Source organism: Spermophilus citellus, assembly GCF_964194105.1.
Source record: "Spermophilus citellus genome assembly, chromosome: 18".
Classification (NCBI taxonomy): Eukaryota; Metazoa; Chordata; class Mammalia; order Rodentia; family Sciuridae; genus Spermophilus; species Spermophilus citellus.
In genome coordinates this window covers 62646793-62670566 of record NC_138200.1, presented here as the reverse complement: position 1 = coordinate 62670566, position 23774 = coordinate 62646793, and positions in this window count along the sequence as shown.

Genomic DNA, 23774 nt, shown 5'->3' with positions numbered 1-23774 from the left:
TTATTTTATTTTGAACCTGGGGGACGATTTACATTGGACACTGAAAGCTGGTGACAGGCTTGCGAGAGCGTGTCCCTGCTGGGTCACTGTGACTTGCAAGCTAAGCTTCTGCTTTCTCTTTTGGCAAAAGGGGTTGAGTGAGTCCTGCCCTGCTTGCCTGCCCTGGAGTTGCGAGGATCAAATGAGTTAATGAACGTGAAAGTCCTCTGCACGTCACCCGCGGGACTGTTAAGCTGTGGTCACAAAGGCCGGGACCTAACTGAAGCACATCAGAGAGGGCTGGCCGGGAGCTTGGTTCCTCTGGCGCTATGAGGTGAGATCATCCCACTCGGCTTTTGTTCCTGCCTTTCTGAGCTCATTTGCTGGTTTCTCCCCCTAATCCTGGCCCCTTCAGCCCTGAGTGGAGCCTCGGATGACAAAGCTCCAATGGTCCCAGCCAGCCCTGAGCCTCCCCTCAGGGCACATTGCCGCTTGTTTCTATTTTTAAGAGGCACAAACAAAAACAAACACCAAAATATACTAATCCTAAAAATGATTTATAATGCCTGTCGTAGAGATTAGGTCAACGGATTCCAACTGAACGTCACTAAGGGTTCGAGATGTTTCTGGCGTCTTTTATTTTTTGTTTTAAGGTAAGAGGCCCGTGAGACCCAGCATTGGGGTGTCAACTTAGATGGGAACAAGTCAACCCTTGTCAAATGCTTGAAAGTGGTGAATTCATCGGTAAAGCTCTCCCAGGAGATGGGCTCTCTTAGCCTGCGTAGGCAAAGGAAGCACACAGGAAGGCAATCATCCTGTCCGCCATGATTGGCTTTGTCCTTTACTGCGGTTTCCTCGGTTTCTCTGACCCGAGGGCCCTCAAAGGTATGTGTTGTGAGGACAGCCTGTTACTGGGGACTTGGCCTGTTCCTCTGGTTGATTTATTCTGATCTGCGCGCCCACCGCAACATAAAGGGCCTCATTCATCTGCATTCATTCACTTAGAAACTATGCGTTGGGAACCCACTGCATTCCAGGCACTGTGTTAGGTGCTGGGCGAACAATGCTGAATGCAGTGCGTGTGGTGTGTGAGGGTCTAGGGTTCAGCGCAGATGACAGCATGGCCCAGGGACAGGACACTGACAGTCTGCAACGGTGTCACAAAGGGACACCTAGGCAGGCAGCGTCTCTGGTGCAGAGGAGGCTCCACTGAGCAGGTAGGCCTGTGGGGTGAGTAGGGGTCACTTGGACCAAAAGGAAAGTGGGACACATTCGATTTCAGAGAGGACTGAGTGTGAGTGTGGAAGGGCCCAAAGGGAGAAAAATCCTGTAGGAAGAGCTAGAAAGAAGTGGGCATGGTAGGAAGCAGAGGGAAGAAGAGTTTGAAGAGAAGCTAAAGGAGTAGAAGCCAAAATGGGAGGCTTGTGGCCATCACAGGGTGAGTGCTATCTGGGGAAGAAAACACTCGTCTCCCCGGCCTCGCCCCAGAGATGCACTGGTGTGGGCCTTCCCTGGGCCTGTCCAGTCTCCGAGTTGATCTTGACCAAGGGAGGAACCTTTAGAAAGCTGGACCTTGAAGGCAGGTGCTGAGACTGGAGCCTGTTCTAGGTCTCCTGTTGGCCTCTTGTCCAACAAGGGGTCAGCCTCTGTGTCCGGGAAGACCCAGGCCTCTTTTCTGAACAGGTCTCTATTCTTACTCCTGCCTTGAACCCTGCTCTATCGCTAGTGTTTCATTCATCGACAATTATTTCATGATCACCCGTCACACGGAAGGTGCTCCTCTGGCCTGGGTATGCCTTGCTGGGCAGAAGACGGCCCCCGGCCTGCTCTAGTGAATGTCAAGTCCAGGGTGGAGAAGGGCAGTAGCTTGGGCCTTCCACTATCAGATGTCACTTCCCCCTTGACCCATTATCCGAACCTCTGCGGTCACCCTCCATGGACTGCCAGCCCTCCCTTCCCTTATCACAGGAGCCTGGTGGTAGGCCTGACCTCACCCTCTGCAGGGGATGGCCATTGCCGTGGTGGGCCAGGGTGAGTCTCCAGTTCTGTTCCAGCTCCACTCGCTTGCTTCTTGGCCACCTGGCCCCAAACTTCGGGCTAGAGCCGAGACACTAAAAGCATCTTGCAGAGATCCAACACCCTACAGAGGGACTGCAGATGCCCAGAAAGGCCATCTTCCTTGTTGGTTTCCTCTGGGCACGAGTCCCTGCTCACCCTTCAGAAGGTGGCGTGGGAACCCTGGAACTGCAGGGAATTCCCACAGCCAGCAGCCCGTGGGCCGCTGCGGGGGATGCTGCATGCCCTGTGGAATCGGCCCTTAACTGTAGAAGCGACTGATTTCAGACAGAGTGTGGCACTTGTGAGCCTTTACGATATTGGTGGCGTAGCAAACGCACTGCCACCTTGCCCACTGTCTTGAGGGGAAGAACCAGCAAGGTGGCTAGGGAGCTCCCTGCTAGCTGGGGTGGGCCTGCTGCCAAGCTCTGCCAGCCCCTGCAGCCACGCCCTGGAAACCCCGGCTGCACCCAGCCAGGCAGCCGGCTCCTCAGGAAAGAAGAGAGGCTCACCTGCCAGTGGCCGGCAGAAGGAGGCAGCATCGGATCATGGATAGAGCTGCTCTGGGGCGGTGGCCGTTCCCGGTTCTGGTGGCTTTTGAACTGCAGTCACGGCAGTCCTTGCGGGTCAGTGAGGTTTTTCCGTGTGGTCCCTGGCCCTGACATTGAGGATCCTGAGACTCCTTCCTCCTTTGATTTGCTTCTGGGAGAATTTAAAATAACCAGTCCTTTGTTAGCAGTGCATCCAGAACATGTTTGTTCCTTTGCTCCTTTTGGAACAAGACTTCCCTCCTGGTGGCCAAGAAGCCTGTCCCCACCACAGGGACCAGGGACCTCTCCCTGAGCTCCCCCTGCCAACTCCCCAGCTTCACTTCAGGTCTCCCAGGTGCTTCTGGAGCCCTTGGGGGTGTCGTGTGTACACACTTGAAGCATCCTTGAGGTGTCCCTGCCCCTTCCGGTGCCCCCTTAGTGCAGGATTGCGCCCCCACTCCCTACACCAGGCACGACAGCTCATAATACAGGGACGCTGCAGACCACGAGCGGTTCCTAAAGCTGCAGAATAGCAGGACCGCCCTTCTCTTTTACACAGAGCAACTAGGTCATGATTAGTAAGGGTGGGGGTGCCAGCTGGCGGAGAGTGCCGAAAGGTGGAGCTGCCCTGTCTGGTCACCAGCTTGACTTAGCACGATACCTTTGGTCCATAAGGTGGACTCCTATGCCATTTTTAATGTGCTTATTGAAATCTATGCTTGACGTGGAAAAATGCCCACAGTATATTACTGAGTGAGTAAAAGCAAGTAAACAAATGTGCCTGACAACAATGTAGAAAAGGTGCACAAATGTGGCACATGTGCTGGGTATACCCGTTTCAAAGTGATGGGGTCTTTACTGACATAATCCAACACGCGGTTATTCTGAGAGACAGAAAATGACTTGGAAATTTCTTATTCTGCTTTCAATGAGTCTGAACTTACTGCAGTGAGTATCTCTTGATTTTATAATAAGAAAAAAATCCTTTTAATTTTTTAAAAGTTAATTGCTGTTACATCAGTCACTAGAAAGGCATTTTGTAAATCAATGGAAATGTAACTGATGTGACACAGCAATCTGTATACGGGGTAAAAATGGGAGTTCATAACCCACTTGAATCAATCTGTGAAATATGGTATATTAAGAACTATGTAATGTTTTGAACAACCAACAATAAAATAAAAAAAATTAAAAAAAAAGTTAATTGCAACCTGTTCTATTTTATTCATTTTAATGAAATGATAGATATCAGTTTTTCCGAAAGCTCTTTACATTACTGGCATTCACCGGCCAAATTAAGACAAAATGGTATTAGAAAAGTAAAAATTTTAAATTTAGAAATAATAGACACTCCAGAGAATCTAATGATCCAGTTGTAAACATTGAAATATAAACGGCTTGCCATAGTTTATGGTTTGCATAATAAGTCAGAGCCATGTATTAGTTGTCAGCATCAGAAAAGGAGATTGGTGGGGAGGCTCCAGCAGCAGGCTGGGGAGCAAGTACAAGTGATGCTATTGTCACAACAGGGGGTGCAGACAGCATAGGAGGCTCTGCATGGCCACGGGAGTGATCTCTGGCCAGACAAGTCTGAGACTCCATGCCATGAACAGAGATCTCCCTTTCCTTCAATTTTGATTTTCTGGACTTTGTGTCTGAGTCCACATTCAGCCAAGCCTTTTCCTGGTAAACTTGTGCCCTGTCTCTCTATGGGGTAGAGATGGGGGGGGCTTCTGCTCAGATCCTTTACTGAGAATCAGCTGTCACAGTCACCCAAGAAAATGATCATCACTCCTAAGTCCCCCGAAACAAAGTCCTTTTCTTGCTAAACATCTCTGCATGCAGCCCCTCTCTGAAAATGCTGCAGCGAGGTTGGAATTTCAGCCAGAGATGTTTTCAAATTTCAATGCAAGAAGTCATTTCTTTAAAGAGATCCTGATGCAACATGCATCATCTCTGAAATACAGATCTTGGGTCAGGTTTTTATCTAACGTAGGAAAGGAGCAGCAGGGGTGGGGACAGAGTTTAAAAAAAACTAGTTGAACCAAGTTAAATATTTTAAAATAATTACCTTTAGGGCCAAACATAAACAACAACATACATACAAGACAATTAAAATTATCTTTTTAATCACAGTCAGAGGGGTTAAAAAAAAGAACTGAATGAACAGCTCTATTTCCCAATTAATAACAAAAACAGGATTCATTCTACAAAGCCTATATTTTTATATTTTAAAAAAGCCTGTATTTTTTTAGCAGTTCCCTAGCTTTGAGAATATATTTTATAAATAGAAAACAGAAGTGAAAACAATGCACAGTACCTCTGTATGGGCAGGTCTGGGCTGCTAATAAGAATGTTGCAAAGCCAAGGTCAACAGCAGTTACCCTGTTACCCTCCACACCAGCTCCTCACAGTGTGTCTCCTTCACAGTGATGGAGACAGTCTGTTCTTTTCATCTGCACTGATGCCATTTTCAAGTAACTTCCTCCTTATTTCATGTATCTATTTGTCTTTCCAGCAAGATATCCGGCTGAGGCCAAGGACCAGTCGAGCTCTTGGTCTTATATTTCCCACCATTCTGGTTGTCACAGAACCTGGGAGTATGGCAGGTACCTCACATGATTTTCTTACTAGCAAGAAAGAGTCGGAATCAGAACATAATAAGTTTTTATCTAACTTTCTGACTCCAGCTCATTGACAATGGCTTTTTTGAAAATTTGAGTTAAGAAAGATTCTGAGGATGAGTTGGGCTTCACAAAAGGAATACTGTGGTTGACAGATAATGTCAGCCAAGGGTACAAGAGTGGCAGTATCTCTCTGCTGTTCAGTCCCCGTGCCTGAATAAATCAACCCCAGAACCACCCCAACTCTGGACTCTGTTATATGAGATTTCAAGGTATCATTTAAACTACTTTTGATAGATTTTTCTTATTTACAGCTAAAATCTTCCTAGATAATCTTTTATTCACTAATCCCAAATCTTCAATAGAATTATTGAAGATTATAGTCAAATAGTAGAATTATTTGACTCAGAAATCATGATTTTTTTCCACTATTGAGTTATGAAAAGCCACATAAGGTAATGAGAAAAACTTCTCAAATATTAACTCTTTTACCTACTAGTTGAGTAACTTCTACCTAACTTTTCTTAAGAATGTCAGCTGTAAATATGACGTGATGTGTCCCGCAGGGTTACTGTGGGAATTAAGTGAGAGGACTTGGTGCCCGGGAGCACTGCACATACTGGACGGCAGCCCTGGGGGTCTTCCTTCCCAGGCCACTGGTCCTGGGGACCCTGGAGAAGGTGCATTGTCACCAGAGCTGGTGTTGGCATCTTTGTCTCTCCACAGAGGGCTCCAGAAGCCTGGGGAGAGGGTGGCAGCTGCCTGGTGCACCCAGGGACTCCTGCCCCACAATCCCCTTGGCTCTGCTGGAGTGAGCCGTCCATCTCCTCTGGACAAACTCATCTACGAGGTGGAAACCTTCAGAAAGTACATGCATTGTATACCTTGGAAGGTTTTTTTTTTTTCTTTTTATTACTGGGCTTCTGATAAATTAAAGGGAGATGAGTTGTTCTTGAACCAAAGAGAACTCTGTGTTAAATTAGAATTTAGATCCAGTCTGCGTCTGCTCTATTAGACCAACGGGTTTGGCAGAGGGGACTTGTGCTGTGGGACTGTTTTAACTTTTTCCCTTGGTCAAAAAGATCCTTATTGACTTTTCCTGTGATTTGTTAGTCTGCCATGAGGCTCTTGTTCCCTCATACAAAGAAAAAAGCTGAAGTTTGGGGAGAATGACTTAATATTTAGGAATCGATTCAACAACTAGCAGAATTTCATGCAAGTTAGGAGACTGGGGTTGGGGTGCACGCAGGTTTGGGCCTTCACCCTGCCACCTGACAGCTGTGTGACCTTAACCCAACTGCTACCTTCTCCTAGCCTCTGCATCCACCTCTGTGGAGAGATGCCTGTGATGGCCGGAGGAGATCTTCCCAGAGTCCAGGGGCTCAGAACAAGCCTGTCAGGCTCCTCTGTTCAGGAGGTCTGGGCTGGACTGCTACACATGCCTGCAGCTGGCTGGGCCCCACCTAGGGCAGCTCTGCCCACAGGGCCCTGCTTTGTTCCAAGGCCAGCCTAGGGGAGGCCTCCTGGGGAAGGCGGAGAGGCAAGAGCCCTGCCCAGTCACTCAAGGGCTGAGGCCTTCTGCCCCTCTTGCTAACGTAATGGCTCATTGGCCAGAGCAAGTCACATGGCCAAGCAGAGTCTGGGGCAGGGAATGACACCGGCTCCCAGGGCCTGGCTGCCTAGGCCTTGCTTACTTCTGAGCAATAACCTACGTGTTCTAATGTAAGTGCCAGGCTTTCGGGCTGTGAGGATGAGCGACATGTGCTGAGTGCCAACGCAGGGGCAGCCACTTCCTTCCACCTTCAGGGTACCACGGCTAGGTAGGCGCCAGCTCCCCGGTCAGTGCAGATGAGGACCACAGGGGACAAAGCCACTAGCAAAGCATAAAAACAGTCTGCTGTGTGGTGGCTTAAAATAGGCTGGGAACTTCTTTGATATCCCTCCATTCGGGAGGCGGAGTCTAATTTCCTCCTTCTTAACCCAACGTGAATGTCGGACTTCGTGACTCAATATGGGAGCCAGTAGGGAAAGCATGGGAGACAAAGAAGGAGGGAGAAAGGGAAGGAGGGAGGGAGGGAGGGAGGGAGGAAGGACAGGAAGTGACCACATGCGACTTCCACGTATCCAAGGCGCAGTGAGTTCTGGTGGACAGGTTGTTTGGCACAAACCTGGGAGGCTTCTGGATAGCTCTGGCTTTCCCCATATATATGTGGTAAGTGGCTGGTGTCAACTGCTGCGTCACCTGTTCTCTCTGCAAGGCAGACAAGCCTCCGATAGTTACAGGTGCCACCTTGTGACCAGAAGAGGTCCAGAGAATGCTAGAGTTACTGGTGTTGGCATCGCTATACAAAACTAGTGTTATCCGCCTTCAGATCCATTTTTATGTGGGAGAAGCTAACCAGGGCTGGCCAGGTTTCCTGTCACATGTGAAACACTCCTGACAAACGCAGAGTGCGGGGGTGGTAGGCTGCCAGTGGCCCCCAAGGACATCTCTGTGCTAACATCCAGAATCTTCACAGAAGGAAACAAGGCTCTTTTTCTCCTCAAATTAGGATGAGAACAAGGGGCACTGCCTTGGGTAGCAGTGGGGACTTTGCAGAACGATTAACTAAGGATGTGGTTGTGGGACTTCATTCTGGATTATTCAGGGGGCACAAAAGTTGTCACAGTGCCTTTATGGTGCAGGCTGAGGGAGAGGGAGGTGCTCTGGAAAAAGAGACCAGAGTGACACAGCCACAAGCCGAGGACCCCGGGTGGCCACCAAAGGCTGGAGAAGGCAAGGAAAGGATTCTCCTCGGTGACTTCTATAAGGAGCCAGCGCGGCCACACTGTCTGGTTCAGCCCCTTGAGACTCACTTCAAACTCCTGACGCCAGATCTGTATGGAATACGTCTGGGTTGTTTTAAGTCACCACGTCTATGGCTGCTGGTGTTGCAGCGGAGGAAACTCATTCAGTGTAGGACCAAAGACCCACAGGCGCGCCACCACAGTGCAATGGGGACCCCAGGTACGACCTGGGGGTCGGGAGGGGCTTATCTGAGGGAGTGACGGTGGAGTCAACAGAAAGAAGAGCTGGCCTTCGCTTGATGAAGAGCAAGGAGGCAGAGAACAAGAAGCATTTATTTGCTGGGCACAGTGGAAAGCACCTGTAATCCCAGCAGCTTGGGAGGCTGAGACAGGAGGATGGTGAGTTCAAAGCCAGCCTCAGCAAAAGTAAGGCGCTAAGCAACTCAGTAAGACCCTGTCTCTAAATAAAATACAAAAAAGGGCTGGGGATGTGGCTCAGTGGTCGAGTGCCCCTGAGTTCAATCCCTGGTACCAAAAAAGAAGCATTTATTTGAGGCTTCCCAAGTGCTGCACTAGTGAGGAAGAGGCCATGGTGACTTCCACTGGGAGACAAGGAAACAAGGTGGCTTGCCTCCTCCCGTGTCCTCCTTCCAACACTCCTCCTTCCTCTGGCTTCCAAATCTGATTCTTCTTCCCCTTGTTCTCATTGTAATTTGAGGAGAAAAGGAGCCTGTTAGCCTGTCTCCTTAACCTTCATCCACCTGCCTCTGTGCAGGCACCTGGCAGACATTGACCACATGGGAATGTGCACCGGCTGGTGAGCTGGTGCACACACATACGCGTGTACACATGCGCACACATGCTTTGAGGGTGCTGGACACTCTCTGCTTATGAAAAAAAGTGGCCTGTCACGTCAAATGCTCCAGGAGAGAAAAACGGTTCTCTTTTATGTCATCATTTGCTCAAAGGCAGATACAGTGTTCGTTCAAATGTTTCTTCTCCCTGATTATCTGGTACAAAGCTCTCTGTGTGGGAATAGTTGCAGGTTTTCTTGTCATTCGCCAGCTCTGGTTTATATAAAAATGGATCATTTGTTGAGGTGAACTTCAAAGCCAGAGAGTGCCCTAAGTTAGAAATGGTTCTGTCTTTTAATTCAGGCATAATCCTATTAGAGACACAGCTCTCGGGGTTGGGGAATCCTTTTAGGGCTCTTTGATCAAGGGAGCACTTTTGAGTTCAGGGACTTCAGCTGTCCAAGTCCTAAAAATAACAGGGAGCCCGTTGACTATCTGGAAATGTCAGTTTCATTTCTGGTGAAAAGAAGCATATTCCCCCATGGGCCACTCCCCGCTTTTCAGTTCAGGGGAAGAGTGGAAGCAGCAATGTCCTTGGGCTGTGCTGTGGACGCCTAGCCCGTGCTGGGATGCCAGGTAACGTCAGGTGGCCTTCAGTTGTACGTATGGATCTGTGCATTGTGGTGGCAGGGCATAACGGGTCCCATGCTTGTTCCTGAAGCATCCTAGAACCATCTTTCTGAGTGTATGAGAAGAACGTCCCGTTTTGGCTTTGGTCTTTCACGTCTCTGGACTTCTTGTTGGCTTCTGTTTAACGCCTAGTCCAGTCTTCATCCGACACTGATGAGCTCTGGGCCCCTGCTGCCTGCACCTCTCCACCTGCCCGTGCCTGCTTCCCCTCCTCCTCTCACCTGCCACAGCCCTGCCCCTTGATCTGTTAGCACACCACGCACCTTCCCACCTGGGACACTTGATCTGCTCAGTCCTGGGTGTTCTCCACCCAGAATCCCATGCAGCTGACCCTCACCTCCTTCCACCCTCTGTCACACGTTGCCTTTCCTGCCAGGCGGCCCTGTCTACCCCACCCCAACTCTCCTCTGGTGTTCTCCATGTTTTTGCTCTACTTTATTTGATCTCTACAGTGCTTTTCACCCTCCAGAATGTCACACAGCTACTTGCTCACTGTGTCTCCCCCGTGAAAATACAAGCTTCACAAATACGGCGAGCTTGCGCATCTGGTTTGCTGCCGTATTCCCGGGATCTGGAACAGGGCCTTGCAGATAGGAGATGCTCATTACGATTTTTTTTATTTAAATGGACAGATGAGAGAGTTGGTGGTCGACTGTTCAGGTAGCTTCTAGTCAGAATGTGGGGGTCTGGCTTTGTTTTCGTGGTATTTTCATTTGTACTTTCTTTGTAAGGAAAATGGCACCGGCATCTGGGCTCAAGTTCCTGGTCCAGCATTCCTTAAGAATTTCACATTCTGAGTCCCCAGTTATCTTTCAAGGCTGTATAGTCCATGACATTATTTAATGTGCTCCTGGGGTTATTCACAGCCCAGTTGAAATGTGGATTGCATTGGGTTCTTAAATGCACATTTTGAGGCCTGTTATCAATATACATATTTTATTTTCTTCTGAGATTTCATGTATAGTTCACATTTTTCATAATCTGGAGGATTAAATTTGTTGACAAGAGGGGTATTTACTCTTTTTTTCCCCCCCTGGCTTGCTTCAAATGTAACTGATGGGTTCACCGATCAGATTTAGATTTGAGCTGTATCCCAGGCACCATCTTGGAAGTTGGCCTTCACCAGTGGGCTCATTGGTGATCCAAGGTGTGTACAGACACAGAATTTGTTTTGCAAAAGCACTAGTGTTAGAAAACTGAACGATGTTGGAAAAATATTTAGGGAGGCAAATCAGTCATCATTTATACAACCCTCGTGGCATGCCAGGTGTCACACGGGGAAACGGCCTGCCACCACTTAGCTTGAGGGGCGCATTCTTCAGAAGGGTGGACAGACACCTCCAGACATCTCCAGACAACTCTGAATCCACCAGTTCTCAAACTCTGGATAGATCAAGGTCATCTGGAGAAGCTGGCAAGCATATACTGTCCCAGGTGTGTCCTGCTTCAAGGACCCTGAGCTCCCAGGTGCTGATGCTTCACCCCAAAGTGTGAGCCCCTCTGCTCCAAGAGTCTTCACACTTTGAGTGCGTCAGAATCACCTTGGGGAGCTTTTGACTTTCAGAGCACACTGGAGTCCAGGTGATCTTGAAACAGGCTCATACCTCGGGCTTCCTGTGCCTATCTGCCGTACCTCACATGTGGGATGGTGGCAGGCTGTGCCTTGCTCTGAGTCCTGAATACCCCACCTCTCTCTGCCTTCTGTGCCATTCAGCTATTGGTTAGACCCCAAAATGCCCCAAATTTGAGGACAGGCTTTTGTGGAACCAAGGAGGCCTTGGTCTTTCATTTGATTACAGTGTGTTTTTGCTATGAGGGGCTTTTGCATTGGTTATGTTTTTTGACGTCCAGATGAATTAGTCTATTGCGACATTTAAAGTCCAACCCTGGATTTCTCCTCTCTGCCTGTCATGGTGGGGGTAGAATTAGGGTCAGGGTGATGGTTAGGGTGGCCCTGCCTCTAGAGAAGCCTGTCACATTTTCCTAAGCCCAGCCCGTCCACCTCTCTCTTCGGATGCTCTCTAAACCCAACAAGGTTAGAGGGGACCATTTTACAGAAAACTGTTCAGGGGCTCAAGGTGACTGAGTTTGTGGCCAGGGATTTTGATTCCCAGAGGTAGTGGAATACACAGAGCTACAGGCATGGGCTGGGCGAGATCTCCAAGGACTGTACCTAACGAGGCACTCACACACATCAGCCAGCCATGCAACACTAGCTAGACTTTGGGTTCTGGTGATAAATTGGCATTAATGAAATCTCAATATCTACCCATGAGGAGAAAAACAAAAAATCCATACCAGGCCCTGATGGGCCATTAGGTGTTAATAGGAAGAAGGCAGGTGCCCAGCAGAGCCAGGCCTGAACGAAGCGGACCCAGCCCCTGCACCACGACGTCTCAATTGCAGGCTGGGTTAAGAGCAGGGTGATGAAGGTTGATGGCAGTGCCCCTTCCCTCGGGCCTGAGGGCTGGCCTGGCACAGGCCTCAGCCCTGACCCTGTATTTCCAACCCCTAGGTGGGAGTGGGGAGACTGTCCTCACCTGCAGGCCCGGGGCCAGTGGACTGGACGCCTTTCCCTCAGGGCTGGCTGGCTGCCGTGTGTGTGGTGCTGCCTGCATCTGCCCACCCTGGTCTCCTCCTAACAGTTGACCAAGGTGTCCAGTTAGCAACCATTTTGTCACCTATGTGCACATCTTGTCTCCCTCTTTTTGAATCAGTTGTGTCACATAGTTTATCCACCATAAACTTTAACCGTTATAGATAAACAATTCAAGGAATGTTTTTGGCAGATTTGTAGAGTCGTTTTGCCATCACCATACTCTAGCTTTAGACTTTCCAGCGAACCCCAAGGTTCCCCTTGCCCCCTGGAGTTGCTTCTGCTCCAGGCTCTGGCTGTGGGCAGCCTCTGATCTGCTTCCGTCTCCACGGGTGAGCCCTCTCTGGATGCTCCACCTCAGGTGTGCAGCAGGTGGGCCTTTCCGTGGCTCCTTTCCCCCTGCCTGATGGTTGTGGAGCCATCCACCAGCACGTGTCAGGAATCCTCTGCTTTTCATTGAAGAGTAGTATTTCACTGTGGGGACAGGCCATGTGTGTGCCCTCCCCGTCCCCACAATGGTGCTCGTGCAGCCTCAGCCAGAAAGCCCACTGCCTGGATGTGACCACCTGGGGAAGCAGAACCACTGGCCCTCCCCACCTTCAATAATGCCACTGGGCCTCTGCCAACCTAGCTGGCAGAGGGACCATAGTCTGGCGATTTTGATGATGACGATGGTGATGATGGTTGTGATGGCAGTGGAAGTCATGGTGATTGTGATGGTGGTGAGGATGATAGTGCTGCTGGTAGTCATGGTGGTGGTAACAGCAGTGATGGTGATGGTGAGGTGATGGGGGTGTTAGTAATGGTAATGGTGTTATTGGTGGTGATGTTGGTGATAATGGTGGTGTTGATGATGGTGGTGGTGGTAATGGTGGTGTATTGATGGTGGTGGTAATGGTGGTGTATTGGTGGTGGTGGTAGTAATGGTAGCATATTGGTGTGGTGATGGTTGTGATAATAGTGTTATATTGATGATGGTGGTAGTATTGGCATATTGATAGTGGTGGTGTATTGGCGGTGGTGGTAATGGTGGTGTATTAATGGTGAAGGTGGTAATGGTGGTGTATTGATGGTGGTGGTGGTAATGGTGGTGTATTGATGGTGGTGGTAATGGTGGTGTATTGGTGGTGGTGGTAGTAATGGTGGCATATTGGTGTGGTGATGGTTGTGATAATAGTGTTATATTGATGATGGTGGTAGTATTGGCATATTGATAGTGGTGGTGTATTGGCAGTGGTGGTAATGGTGGTGTATTAATGGTGGAGGTGGTAATGGTGGTGTATTGATGATGATGGTGGTAATGGTGGTAGTAATGGTGGCATATTGGTGTGGTGGTGGTGGTGGTAATGGTGGTGTATTGATGGTGATAGTAGTATTGGCATATTAATGGTAGTGGTGGTAATGGTGGTGGTAATGGTGGCATATTGATGGTGGTAGCGGTGGCATATTGATGGGGTGGTGGTAATGGTGGTGTATTGGTGGTGATGGTGGTGATGATAGTGAATGACGGTTGCAGTTACATGCCAGAACTCTGCAGTTCCACTGTTCTTTCTTATGTAAAGTTCTACAGTTTTACAAGCATATATACTTCTCAGATTGCTGTATGCCTTTGGCGACTTTCAGAGCACTGAATAGTTGTCGTCTGTTTGGTCCAACATTAGAATTGCTTTTGGGGAAAGGATTTGCTAATCTCCTTATTCAGCCAAAGTTGGGAGGCTCCTCCTGTCTCTCAATCTCTTGACTGACTTTTAACTTAGCTGTGAGGTCTATTTTCATATCACAGTTTTTTCATGTGGACATGTGTGTTGATATCTCTTTCATGCCATATCTTTTGTCATGTTTAGGGAGACTCCATCCTGTGAGAAATAGAAAGTCTTGTGTCCAGGGCTGGGGTTGTGGCTCAGAGGTAGAGTGCTCACCTAGCACATGTGAGGCACTGGGTTCAATCCTCAGGACTACACAAATAAATAAATAAATAAAGCTAAAAATTTTTTAAAGAGTATGGTGGTCCATTTTCAAAATATAGTATTCAGCCTTATAACAGCCCTTCCCTTTTACCCACCCTAATTCTAAAATTAGCCAATCACGTAGATTGTACCCCTGAGTCCTCCAATTAGGGGGAAGGGTGGCACTGAATTAGGTCTATGAATAGGCAGACTGGCCCACCCAGGTGCACTTGCTGGCAGGTTCTGGTGGCACACCCTTCTGGCAGAAGTCAAGTCTTGCCTTGCCCACCCACTGCCCAGCACATGCTTGATTTCTTGCAGCACCTCATTATTTAACTGACCTCTAATAGTAATGATTAACATTATTAATATTATTTTAATATTAATAATATTAATATTATTAATATTAAAATAATATTATTATATTAATATTAAATGCTCTGAATATTATTTTACAACTTTCTGATTCACACTTAAGGGCTCCTGATTCACATGAAATTGCTTTCTGGACAGGCTGTACACATTTCTAATTCCACCAGAAAACTATTGGAATTGTTTGAACAATACCTTAGCCAGTGTTCAAATTCACATTTATTTCCTCTCCATTAAAATTCATCTTGTTTTGTGTGCTTATGTTATTTGCCAAATATTTCTTATGAAATATTTCTTAAGAAGTTCTTATACACGAGTATTGAATACTCATTTATCATATTTGCTGCAAATATTTCACCAACCAGCTGTTTGACTATTAATTAATTTTTTGTCTTCTAACAGCAATACAAAACCATCTTAGATAAATGGGGAAATAAAAGTAAAAGAAAGATTTTAAAGTACAGCTTCATTTACATCTCAGTATTTGTGGTTTTCCTAGGGGTTATATGTACCTGCATGCATTTATACATAATGATCACCTGGTATACTGTGTTTTTTTTTCAATAATTATATCCTGAACTTCATATCAAGATAATTGTAGTGATAAAATAGTATTCAACTACAAGGACAGACTTAATTTATTTGATTCACTTCCTTTGGTCCCTGGGTTCTTTGTGGTATTTTACTCTTCCAAGTAACACATGGAAGAACAAATTTGTAGCCCAGTCATTATAGATGTTGTACTATTTCCCAGTCTGCTTTGCCAGAGAGCAAACCAGCTTCTGAAGCTTTTGATGCAGGTTCACAAATTGGCCTCCAGAAAATGTATTCCAATTTATATTCTCTCTGGTGGTAAGAGTAACTTCACTTCTGGAGTAGTAGTATTATTGTTTCGACAGAATCTCTGCAAATTTGAAAGGCAAAACTATCCTTTTAATGTGTTTAGAATGCATTTACAACTTTATTTTTTCTTATAAAACAGTGTGAATAAATCTATATTCACGTGTGGGTGTGCATATACACATCTATATCATTGTGTTCCTGTGCGTACCTATATACCTGTTTAAATGGCAATTATTTGGTTACTAATGAGGTTGGACATTTTTCAGGTTAATTACATTTCTTCTTTTAAGAATTGCCTCATCACATCACCTGCCCAATTTTTAAATTAGAGTATTGATTTTTTTATTCTTCACTTGATTTCTTTATTTTCACTTTACAAATATGAGACTATGTTGGGTTTTGTGAGGTTTTCTCAATTTAGGCTGTATGGTTAATAATTTCATGCCAGTTGTATAATTTTTATATTAAGAAGATGGCACCATTATACTCCCTCTCATGATTTACTCCCAAACTATGGTTGGTTGTTTGCAAAAATTAGTCAAGAAGCCCCCAAATTCTTCACCCTTCCTTCTGTGCCCTTGGCAGTGTGGCTCTGCAACTCTGCCCCTTGGTGATGAAGTCTTAGTCTATGCTGGCTCCCGGACTTGCTTGGCCAGCAGGACAGGATGGATGGGACCATGTGCCATGGGATTCTGCATACTCCGCTCTCATTCCTGGAAGCCTGCCCCCAGAGTGTGACCAAGACCCAGCTAGCCTGTTGGATGATGACAGGCTTCTGGCCTCGCCACGTGATTGTCTGAGCAGACGAGTCAACTGCCCGACTGGTCAGTGAGGATGTCCTTAACAACCATCCAGGTCAGACGACCTGCCAGCTGACCACCACTATAGAAGCAAGTCAGGCTGAGGGCAGCCTAGCCAGCTCTGCTCAGCAGCACTGACCTGGCACTCTAGTTGTCAGGAATGGTACACCACGGGTGTTTGGACACTAGGTGTTGTTTGCTGCGTAGAAAAAGATAAATAATACATATTTTTTAAAGGAAGAAAGGTGGTGCAGAATCTGCCTCTTTTTTAACCCTGTATCTGATTGTGATTTTATACGTATTTTATCTTTCAATGGTTATTTTACATTATTGTATTTGTATTTTATAATCATTTGGAAGTTTTCCATGTTCACCACCCATCATTCCATACAAGGTGCTAATATTTGAACTTATTTTAATTTATTCCTCGTTCTGTTATTCTGCCCCATAAAGAGAAAAAGTCATGATGCAGTGTTATTTAAAAATGTCTCTTCTAGTCACCATTTATTTCTACTTGGACCATAATTTGTACAAGGTGGAAAAGAAGTATTTTCTGGTGGTCATTTCCTTTGTTATGTAACCCCATGAGAATATTGACTGCTTTCCTATAGGCTGAGATAATCATAACAACTTTAGTGCATTCATGGTGGTACACGTTAGATGAATACACTAGAATTCAGTTCCCAGAAACAAAGCACAGCAAATACATAGAAATTTCCCTCAAAAGTTACTCTTGTCCCAGGTTTAACATTATTCAACCATGAACAGCTATATCAAAAATTTAAATGAGCAAACTATCTAGAATCCAATTTTTTCTTTACAACAGACACTTCTGACAGAAAAGGACTTTTACGCCAGTATTGACTAATATTTGTATTTGAATGCTTGAGGCATCCGCTTCTTATTTACATCCCAGGAAGGAAGGGCTGACTCAGTCATCATAGTCTCGAAGCTTTGTATCAACCTCTCAAAATGTCATACTCTCGAAGTTTTCTGTGAAATTGTTTTAAATTTGATTTTGATTATTTAAACTGTGGGATTTATAATGTATATTTTATTTTAGTAATTTTCTCCTTTAAAATCATAAATGAATGTTAAAATTTATGCCACTACTTCTCTATAATTTAATGGATAATGTCTACGAATGCAGGGCATCTTTCTGGTGTCCCTGGCTATTTGGCTGGGTATAATATTCTCTGTGTAGTCCTTTTTCCTCTCTTTAAAACACTGTTAACATGGGCATTATAGGTTTTCCTTTTGGCACATATTGTTGGAAAGCCATCCTGATTATTATTATTTTTTCCCTTGTGGGAAACCAGAATTTTCTGTCTGGATCCTCTAGAAGGTCTTCTATCCTTGAATTTAAAACAAACAAACAACAACAATGAACCAGGCTACTGCTGGGAGTTGCTTCCTGTGTGTTAATTCACCTGCCTTCTCCCTTGCAGAACAGATTCTTGGTCACTCTGCCTTCTGCTCTCTTGCCTGGGCTTCCTGCAGTATCTGTGATCCATGTGTCGCAGCTGCATCTTTGCCACTTACCTATCAACTTCTCTCTCTCCACCTATTCGCTCCTTAGTGATTTGGAAAAGCTCACCCACTTCTCCACGTGCTTTTTAAACGTTGATTTTAGTCTTCACTGTTACGATGCTATTTTTATTTAATTTGGTTATGAGTCCCCCCTTACCTATGTCAGGAACTTTTATAATCCCCCCAGTTGTCTTATTGGCATGTCTTCTATGAGTCCTCATCCTGGAAGCAGCTCTTGCATGAGGGGATAGCATGGAGCCTGGAAGGTCCAGCTGTGTAGCCAGTGACCACAGCGAGAAACTAAATCCAACCTCCAAGTGGGCACTTGGGGAACGGTGTAAACAAACACTCCGTTCCACACTTTCTCCCCTCAGATGTGAGGAATCTGCCCTTGTCAATCATTGGCTGAGGGCTGTCTGCAGGGGACATCAATTTCAGGCAACTGCGCTTAGCAGGACTTTGGCGAGTGGAGTTCTGGCCACCTGAGGGTTGCTCTTGGGCAGCCACAGGTGTTGGCCCTTGGAAATCAGCTGGGTCTTTGTGGAAATTTAAGGGGATCCAAGGGACCATCAGAGGAGGTTACATTCAATAAGAAGAAAACCACCAGGACGGGATCCTGCCTGGAGAAAGCCCATGCCCACCAGGGTGGACGGTGACTGATGGCAGCAGGTGTGTGCTTTGACCTTATCCTTAAATGCCACCCACTTTTGCCAGTTCTTGGCTGTATCTTTTAGCCTCTCTAAGAACTCTGTTTCCAAAAGAATAAGTTAGGTATGACAGTAGGTACTTTGGATGATATTTTATGATGCAAATACGGTATATTATGATATAAACGTGATAGTACCTAACATCTAACGAATGCTTGAACGTACAGGGCTTTTTTTTTTTTTTTCCAGCTGTGAATTTGCCTTTTCTTACTGCTTTGACTCTATCAATCTTATGATGTAGTGTTTTTTGTGATGTTCACAGTAGTGTGGGGGGTGTGTGTGTGTGTGATCTTCATGTCACTTGGAATGATTTTAAAAATCATTTGAAGGGCTGCCCTGCTATCAGACACCTAAAAGAAAAAAAAAAATGAAAAGGAAAGTTGAAATTAGACCTGGCACTTGTTTTGTGACTTGATGTTTAAAAGTACTTTCCTCTTAAATGTATATATGTGTATATATATTTATTTATATTATAAATAAATAAATATGTCTTTATTTTATTTATAATATAAATATATTTTATAATAAAATTTATATTATTTATAATATAAATATATTTTATATAAATATATTTTATTTATAATATAAATAAATGTCTATTTTATTTTTTTTAATCCCAGATTAACCCTGTTGACATTCCATGGATGAGGAATGTTGTGCTCAGAGAGGTGAAGTGTTTTATCTTGGACCACACAGGAGGAAACGATAGAGTTAGGCCAAGCCCAGGTCCCCGAGTACTCCCCCAGGGCTCTTCCACAGCCTTGGGTTCTCTCCCTGTGGCTGGCAGAGCAATGGCCCCCAAGCTGTCCATGCCCTGATCCCCGGGTCTGGGAAGTGGGCTTGCAGCTGTGGTTAAGGACTTTCAGGAGGGCTGCCCAGGTGGGCTGATGGGCTCATAGGCCCCGACGGGAAGGAGGTGGTGGATGCAGGAGCTGGAGAGAGGAGAGCTGAGGATGCACCGTGGGCTCTCCACAGAGGGAGGAGCGTGAGGCTGCAGGCACCTTGTGCCCTGATCCTCCAGAGGAGTCAGCTCGGCCAATCTCTGATTTCGCTCCTGAGACCACTGGGGACTTCTGGCCTGCAGAGCGTAAGCTCAGACATTTATGCCTGTTGAGTTGCAAGGTTCAGGATTGGTCATTTGCTGCAAAAGCCAAAGGAAACTGGCGGGCTTGGTAATGGTTGACGGCTTTACACACCTGCATTTAAATTGTGTTTTCAGTTTTTCTTGGGAGAGACAGTGGTAGGAAGGACTTCCTGTCCCAAAGATCTCAGGAGCAGGGAAGTGCTGACAGTGGGCAGGCTTTGTGTGTGGGGTAAAGCAGAAGCCAGCTTGGAGCACTCTCCAGGGCAGAGAGGGATCAGAAGAGGCTTCATGGCCAAGTGCAACTGGAGCAGAGTCTTGGGAGTGACTATTGTTGACTAGGGATGTAGCTTAGTGGTAGAGTGTTTGCCTAGCACGCAAGGGGCCCTGGCTTCAATCCTAGCACAAAAAAAAAAAAAAAAAACCCAAAAAAACAAAAACCCAAAAAAACAAAAACCAGACTCTTCTCTTGGTGGAGATGGGTGGAGAGAAGAGTTTCAGGTGTGCACAGTGGGTCAGGAAGGGTGCAGGAGCCGGGGAAGCAGCCTGGTGTGGGGACAGGGAGAGCTGTGGCTGTCCTCTTCCCTCCCCACAATGGTTGTCCAACAGTTGCTCCCTCTGGGGACTCACCATGGCTCTCTGGGCCATCCTGGGTGCTGAGTCCTGCTGCAGGGAAAGCCAGGCAGGTCAGCCCCTGCGGGCAATGAGCCTGGCTCAGAGGTGCTTCCCATCTGCTGATTCATACACACCGAATGTCAAAACAATGCAAGGAAAGTAGCCGCCCACGACCAGCATTAACTCCAGGAGGGGTGGAGGGGCTGTAGGACTGGGGGAGATGCACTTTTGGATACTTGGACAAAGCCCTAGTGCAGTGTTTTCTGGATTGGTGACAGGTGCTGATTGACAGATCAGGCTGTAATGGTTTAATCTTAGTTTTCGAGGGGAGACCACCTTTGGATGTGCCTGGTGGTGGAGCTGTCTTCCCCCAGGGTTCAGCCAGAGCGTGGTCAGTATCCAGGCGGCCTGGAGTCCTCCTCTGTCTAGGGTCTGGCCACGTGCATACCTTCCAGGCCACGCCTCTTTAAGCCCCCAATTCAGCCCCCAATTCAGCTCTGCCCTGTCCGTGGCAATCAAGTGCACACAGCAAACACTTGGCTATCCAGCCCGTGTACAAGATCTGATGGACCTGTTTGCAGCTGTTCCGTAGAAGAGCCCCCTGAGGGTGCTTGGGAAGGCAGGGGCAGCTCAGACCCCAGCTCCGTGTGCCCGGTGCGTCTTGCAGCAGCGCTCACCTGGTTGATCAGCAGAGGTAACCGCTCGTGGCTCCCAGCTCCCCTGCCCCTGGTGCCCCGTGGACAGGGCCTCACAGCCACGGGCTGGACATGTTTCTCTCTGCCCTGGCACTTTAGTGAATTATCTCTCTTCATTATTTATATCTTATTTATAGAGCACATCCTACGAGCCAGGCATTCTTTTAAGCACTTAAAGATATTAACTCATTTAATCTTCATAACAATCCAGCACGCCAGGTGCTGCTGCTGTAGAAAACCCAGGCACAGAGGCCGGTGAATCCCGCAGGTGTCGGAGCTAGTCGGAGGCAGCGCTGGGATTCCAGTGCAGACCCTCCACCCTGCCGCCGCCGCCGCCGTGAGCCTGGGAACATGTGGTCATTCTGAGGTTCCGTTCTGCACAGGGTCGGGAGCACCATCTCTCCTACTGCAGGGACTCCTGGCTCTATGGCCACGACCACCCAGGTTGGCCCGGCCATGCTATGTACACCTGCCTGGTTGTGGCCTTTGCAGTTTGTGGGGACCAGAGTTGGGGGAGAGAAGGGACCCCCCCTACACTCTTCTTGCCAGGAGCTACCAGGCCCTGTGCCAGCCATCGGGTGGGACAACCTCCAACACCTGGCCTGCTACCACCCAGGGATGTGCCCAACTCCGGCGCAGAGCCAGGTCCTCCCTTGGATACCGAGGAGGGGCTGCCCACGGGGGGCGGAGAGACCTCTCCCCATGGGCACTAGAGTTCAGGGAAATACGCCAGGCTCTCCTAACAGCCCCTTGAAGTCTCACCTCGACCCCGGGGGCCTAAGGAGTGTGCTGGTCTCTGGGTCTTGGCAGGCCAGGGCGTCCTGGGGACCGGCCTTCCTGGCTGAGCCTCAGTGAAGGTAGACCCTGCCCATGGGGTCAGCACCCCACAGAGAGCAAGTTGAGTCTTGGGGTGCAGCGCAGCACCTGGGAAGTTCTATTCCTTCTTTGTCACACTATGAACAAGGCACAGAGTTGCCAGGCCCCATGTGCAGCTCAGGGAATCAAGGGATGATCAAGCCATAGCTCCTGCTTCACCCAGTGCACAACTTCCTGGGGAGGGATTCAAGAATAATCCTCCTGAGGAGTCAGACAGCTTTGATAGTAGTAAACAAAAGGGGGGTTGAGTAGAGGATTTCAGGGAGATCAAGAGTCATCAGAGAAGGTCTTTGAGGAGCGAATCCTGCAATGGATCCTAAGGGATGAGTGCGGGTTACCTGTGCAGAGAAAAGAAGTGGTGGTTCAAATACTGAGAACAGCATATGCATAGGTATGAACAAGGGAGAGATGTTTCTGAGTGTTGCCACATGTATACCTGATCATGGTAAGATTAAGGCTCATTAAATCAAATGGTCGCTCTGAAGTGAGGAAGTGATATTTGATGCTACAGCAGCCACCCTGTGATCATGAGGCTGTGAGCCAGAGGATTATCAATATTATCAAGTATTATCAATACCTTTGGGAGATTTGGTCAAGTATTAAATATTCTTAGAATCTAACCCCCTTTTTGGATTACTTTCAGTTTGAAAGAGATTAATTGCTACAGCGAGGACCAGGAATTTGGTCCTGATGAACAACAGGAAGAGCTAAAATGTTTTAAGCAGTTTGTTATCTTTAGACATGGTCACGGCTGTGATGAGGTATTGGGGTGTGTGGGGTGTGTGTGTTTCCAACATCACATATGCCAGTTGCATCCTGCTTTATCAGTCTGAATAACTGTCTGAGTGGCAGGATGGACACAAGGTCTCCGTCCCACACCGTCTCCCTGAGCACGTGCTGTGTCTGCAGCCACCTGCATCATGAGCCCCACGCTCAGGGTGCTCCCGGGGAGGACTCCCGCTCCCCTTGCACATGCCCTGCAGCTCTGGGAAACTTTTAAAGTTCATCATTATTTATAAAGTTAATACTTATAATGAAAAGGTTTCCCTTTGATGTGGGAGTGTTCTCGAAGCCTCGCTGACCTATATTGCCGACGCTCTCTGTGTATGAGGTGAGGCGAGGACCGGCTGGGGAATTACCCGTGTTTAATGAACACTAAAATTAGAATTTGACTGAAATCCACAGAAATGGCTCGACAGCAAGTTCGAGATGCCCCTGGGGAGCTGTGGGCAGCTCAAATTTACCCACAGGCGTTTTTGAAAATGTTTTTTTTTTTTTTTTTGAATCAGCACAGTTGGCTCTTTTGAGCAGAGAATGCTGCTTCCCCTCCAAGGCCCCCTCCCCTCCCCAGGCCCCGAAACCCATGCTCTGGGGACGGCTAAGTGCCTCTGTGGGCCTCTGTGGCATGGGTCACACCCAGATGAGCATAGAGCAGGAAGCCTGGCCATGGTTCATCTCCCTGCGCCCGCGGCCACCCTCCTGGTGGGCAGGGCTAGGGGAGAGCACAGCATCAGGGTGGAAGGGACGCTGGGCAGCCTCTGGCCCATTACTCCCCTACCAGGAGGCCTGGGTGAGTTCTGATATCCTGTGACCCGCTGGAGACTCACACCTTCCTGCCTTCAAGAGCAGGGAACACATGAGCTGTTGGGTGCCAGTCTCTCCCAACCTGGGACCCATAAGGACAAAAAGAAACTGATAAAACGGTGACAAGGGGCAGTTGGGAGGCATAGCTCCAGCACAGTCTCACCCCAGGAGGCTCAGGGGTGCACCCTGGGCTCCCCACCCTGGACCCCCCACCCCGTCCGCACTTTCGCACGGGTTGGTTGTGATGTTCCGGGGGTCATTCTGTGTACTTGCATAATTGTGAAATTTTGTTTCAGTTGTTAAGTTATGAAGACAACTGTAAAAATGATTATTTAAACAAATAAGAAAGGAAAACTAGTCATTAAAACATAAGGCCCACCCCAGCCGACTTTCCTCCCTGGCAGGAGCAGGGCCTCCATCTTGGTGTTTGGTAGGCAACAGCTGCTTCTCTTCAAGTTTTATTTACTTATTCAGGCACTGGGGAGTGAACCAAGGGTGCTCTACACTGAGCTACATTCCCAGTCCTTTCCATTTTTGTTTTGAGACAGGGTCCCCCTAAGATGCTAGGGCTGGCCTTGAACTTGTGATTCCCCTGAGTGGCTTGGAGGATGACAGCATGGCCACCACTCCTGGCTGGCTTCTAATATTCTCAAACATGAAAATAAGTACA